The sequence below is a fragment of the Canis lupus genome, chromosome 27, assembly GCF_003254725.2.
Source record: "Canis lupus dingo isolate Sandy chromosome 27, ASM325472v2, whole genome shotgun sequence".
NCBI lineage: Eukaryota > Metazoa > Chordata > Mammalia > Carnivora > Canidae > Canis > Canis lupus.
Genome location: NC_064269.1, coordinates 1,403,216 through 1,408,727, shown reverse-complemented (window position 1 = coordinate 1,408,727; position 5,512 = coordinate 1,403,216).

Below are 5,512 nucleotides of genomic sequence, written 5' to 3'. Positions count from 1 at the left end.
GGTCACATACCACATAAGTTTGTGCCTGCAGAATGAAGTAAGCCGAGGAGTCCTGCACCGGCTAGCTACTTGTTTACTCATTTAGCAAAGATGTATTGAGCTCCTGTTGTGTGTTGGGCACTGTGTGCAGTTCTGAGGTTGCAGAGAACAAGATCCCGTCTACAAGGTACTTACGGTGTTAGTGGAAGAAATGGGCATGTTGACAAAGAGGTGTAATACAATGCATAACGCATAGTGAAAAAAAACGATGCATGAAGGATTGTGAAGGCACAAACCTACTCTTCGGGATGGGGTGAGATAAGGGTGGACCCTCAAGAAAGGGTGGCATAATGGCAGCCAGAGCTTTATTCATCTTTATATCTCCTAGTCCTTACTATGATGCCATACTTGTTGAAGGAATTTATCAAGGATTGATTAAGTCTCTTTCTGCAGTGACAAAAGCACTGTAATAGGAGTCAGTAGGTCTAGGTTCTGGGCCAGACTCTGCAATTGCAGTCGGTGACTTGGCCCTGTCACTGCCTGTCAAGAAGAAATTAGGGGAAGATCCTGGATGAATTCCAGACCTCCACTTCCCTGGCTGAATAAAATATACTGTTCCTCCTTCCAGTGTATGTATAATACATAAGAAATAAAACCGAGATTTTCATTCTATGATCCATTCATGAAATAGTTGTTAGCTCCCTATAACCTCTATCCTTTCCCAATTTTCTATGACTATTTTTTAAGATTATTTATTTATTTATTCATGACAGACACAGAGAGAGAGGGGGGCAGAGACACAGGCAGAGGGAGAAGCAGGCTCCATGCAGGGAGCCCGACATGGGACTCGATCCTGGGTCTCCAGGATCACACCCCGGGCTGAAGGCAGCGCCAAACCGCTGTGCCACTGGTTTGTGTCACTGCTGCCCTGTGACTATTTTTAAAGATATTTTAAAATCATTTGGAAGAGGATTAATAACTCCAGACTGTTTTTCCCCCCAAAAGTTAAGGCAGGTAGACTAGTACTGAGGAGGCTAGAACCTGGAAAAAGTGAAATATTATAGAACCCACATGACTTTGTCTGACCAGTGCTGAAAAGCAGCTAATAACCACCCTGTACTTAGAGCAGAGTAGCAAGCAGTGTCCGGAGACCACATTGTGTCCTTCTTCATAGAACACCGTTTGCTTCTCTGCTGGAGTCAACGGCAGAAGGAGACCGGTGGCCCAAGCGTCCTGACCTGGTTGGTCAGGAAGACTCACATCCCTCCTGATCACGTTGCCTCTTCCTTTCCCTTATCCTAGGCCAAAGGGAGGAGATAGAAACTCAATGTTCTAGGTCTAATCAAACAGCTGAATGTTAAAGCTGAAGGGCCTAATCCTTCTCATAGAATCTTTATCTTTTCCCCTAGAATACTTAGACCCTCATTTACCTTACTTTTCTCTTCTGCAAAATAGGCATAGTAATTCCTGCCTTACTTACTATTCAATGTACTTTTTTCTTTTATGGTACTTATCACAATTTGTAATTTATATTTAATTAATATCTGTCTTTCCAATCTGACAGTGATAGCCACAAAGACAAGGCCTCTGTGCGTTTTTTCCTTTACATTTAATTTCCAGCATCTAGTACAGTACTTCCATATATTAGTCATTCAGTAAATACTTTTGAATAAGTGAATGAATGGTATTTTGGGGATCGAATAAGACGAAGTATTTGAAAAGCTTTCAAAATATTGTGCAGGTGAAACCTCTGTAAAGCATCATTTCTAGTTAACTAGATTGTATGCTCTTTGAGTTTAAGAACTAAGTCTTATTACTTTTTACTTCCCACTCAACCTAGCAGAACACTTTTCACACAGTAGATGCTCTGTAAGTAATTATGCTTGTCACTGTATTATTTAAAAGAAAATTACAATACTTGCAATAAACCATCTGAAAGTGAGTTTATGACAAATAGTTCATTTATAATAGCATCAGATATAATAGAATACTTAGAAATAAATGTAACAAAAGAAGTACAAAAATTATACTCTGAAAACTACAAAATACCATTGGAAAAAATTAAAGAAAATCCAAATGAATGTAAAACCATCCCATGTTCATGGCAGTACTCCCCAAATCAAGCCACAGATTCAACACAGTAACTGTCAGAATCCCATCTGATTTCTTTGCAAAAATTTACAAACATTCTAGAATTCATATAGAGATTCAAGGGATCAAAAGAGCTAAAACAATCTTGAAAAAGGACAAGCTTGGAGGATTCACATTTCCTGCTTTTAAAACTCACTACAGTGCTCCAGTAATCAAGAGAGTATGGTGCTGGCATAAAGATAGGCCTACAGACCAATGGACTAGAATGAGAGTCCAAGAATAAATCCTTACATTTACAGCCAATTGATTTTTGACATGAATGCCAAGACAACTCAATGGAAGAAGAATAATCTTTGTAAATGGTGCTGTGACAACTAGACAATCACATGGAAAAAAAAGTTTGGACTCCTACCTCACACTATATACAAAAATTAACTCAAAATTGGATCCAGGACCTAAATACAAGAGCTAAAACTATAAAACCTTTAGAAGAAATCATTACTGTAAACTTTCATGACCTTGGGTTAGGTAATGATTTCTCAGATAAAGACACAATAAGAAAAGAAAAATAGGTGGTATATTGGACTTCATCAAAGTTTAAAACTGTCTTCAAAGGATACTGTCAAGTGAAAAAACAAGTGGGAGAAAATATCTGCAAGTCCTATATCTGATAAGAGACTTATATGTAGAATATATCAAGAATTCTTATAACTCAATAATAAAAAGACAAATGGCCCAATTAAAAATGAGCAAAGCATATGAATAAGCATTTCTCCAAATGCCAATAAACACATAAAAATATTCTCAACATCATTAGCTCTCAAGGAAAGGTAAATCAAAACCACTAGGATGGCTATAATAACAATAAAAAGATAATAATAACTGTTGGTAAGGATTGGACAAATTGTAACCCTCATGCATTGCTGGTGGGATTATAAAATAATACATCTAAAAAAATAAATAAAATAAAATAATACATCTGTTTTGAAAAACAGTCTGACAGTTTCTCCAAATGTGAAACCTAGAGTTATCATGAGACCTCAGCACCTTCACTCCTAAGTATATACCCAAGAGATATGGAAACATACGTTCATGTAAAAACTTGTATATGAATGTTCATAGGAGTGTTATTCATAGTAGCTGAAAGGTGGAAACAACCCAAATGTCCATCAAATAGAGATGTGAAAAGTGAAATATTCATATAATGGAATATTATTTGACAATAAAAAAGGAATGAAATACTGACACATGCTACAACATGGATAGGTCTCAAAAACATGGTACTAACAGAAAGAAGACAGTCACAAAAGACCACATATCACATAGTTCCATTTATACAAAGTATTCAAAGTAGGCAAATCAATAAAGTGAGACAGTAGATTAGTGGTTTCCAAGATATAGGAGTTTTGGGGGCTGTGGGGGGAAATGGGAATGGGGAATTAATATAGGCTCCCTCTTTGGGGTATGAAAATATTCCACAATTGATTGTGACAGGGTTGCACAACACTGTGACTATGTTACAAATCACTGAATTGTACACTTTAAATCTGTGAATCATGTAGTAGGTGAATTACATCTCAATAAAGCTTTTATTTTAAAAAAGAAAATTATAATATAGTACCTGCCCTTAGGGAAACTACAAGCTAATTGCAAAAAATTTTTTTGATTCTCCATCTTGAAAGTTTATGTATTTATTTTCTATGGGCAACTGTAACTTAGTACTTTGGAGTTTAGGGCAAAGTTGCAGAAGATATTAGAGGTGAAAAAAAGGTCAGAGAACAGAGCAGAAAGAGACTCAAGGAGCTAAGTCTTTTGGGAAAAGGCCTGGGGAGCCTGTTCACTTTCCTAGTCAATCTATTTAAGTTAAGAACAGTGTCTTACAGACTCCAAACATGAGTATTTTTTTATTGAGATTTCTAGTTTTGGTTGTGGTGTTTGGCCCAGTCGCATTCTTTGGGACGAAAGCCACTGAAAATATGATACATTGACCTCCTGTCCTTCTCTAGTCTTCCACATCTGTCTGAAGATCTGGATAATTGGCGGGTGTAGAAAGAAAGCCATGGAGGACTCGTATCCACCGGGAGAGTGGAAAGGTGAGAAGCAGCTGGTGAATGACTCAAGAAGGTTGAAGTCTGGAACAAAACACTCCAAAACCTCCCTACGTATATAATGGAAGGAAGGTGGACATCTTTTTTTTTTTTTTTTTTTTTTTTTTGGAAGTTGGACATCTTGATGACTGAATTGACTCCCAGTGTGCTGTAGTTTTGATTCTAGTCTTTGTTTCCTCCCTTTCTCCAGAACCCAAATTTCAGTGACCAGAGTTGCTGCCACACCCATTTGTTTCCAACAGCCTCTGTGAACAGAGCCTGTCCTGACAGAGAGCAGTATGGGTTGGTGTTGGAGGCAAAGAGATCTAGCAGGAAGGAAAAAAAGAAAAGAAAAAAAGCTCTGGTCTTCAGGAAACTCCGTCTAATGAAAATAATACCCGGCTCTTGGGTTTAAGAAATAATCACAAAAAATCAACCAATAAGGAGACTTTCCTTATTTGAAAAAAAATCTTCCTAGATGAGAAAATGTTGAGCTAGATTTTAAAGGAAGTTCAGAATGTGGATTGAGGAACGTTCCCTCTCTTGATGTCAGGTCCCAACCACAAGAACGGCCCTGCCCAGAGCTGGTTGACCAGCAGGCCCTTGGCCTGCATATCCTGAGCGATTGGACGTGAGCCGCTGGAGTCCAGCTAAGGGATGACGGAGCAGGCATCTTATGAAGGAGAGTTTTGGTTTAGGGCTCGACTGGGAGTACCCAGTGCATTTGCAGTGCCTTTAAGGGAGTGAAGAGCTAGGAGCCCTCGTGGACATGCAGGTTACCTGCACCGAAACAGACTTGTGTTCTGCTCTCTGGCCAGCCCTATTCTCTGCTTTTCTTATCCCAACTTGCCTAATTGATACCTTGGCCGATGGTGTCATTAACCATGCTTGAATAATAGTCTGACCGGCTGATTTCAAAATGGGAGAGGTGATTAATATGTTGGAAATCCAGCTGGGGGGTGCAGGGAAGCGGTTGTCCCCAGAAACAAATGATGGGGGAGGGGTCTGTTTGTGTCCCCATGGCCCATCTGCTGACTTCAGCCAAAGGGAAGAACTTGGGGATAGGAGTCTGATTTCCGGCTCCTTTTCGGTTTGCTGATCCCTCTTCGTTTCCCCTCCCCTACCTCCCCCAACAGCACACGTTCTGACACCTACAAGCTCGTTACATGATGATGACCTATATTTTTATCTTTTTTATGAGCATCAAACACACATCGTCTTGCAAGCACATGTGTTTTTTTTTTCCCCTATTGACGTGTGAGTGCCTTTGATGGTAATTTATTGTAGGGTTGAGCAGCCAGGTCTTAATTGTACCCTAAAATTGCTTACCATTTTGATGCCTCCAAACCATCTCA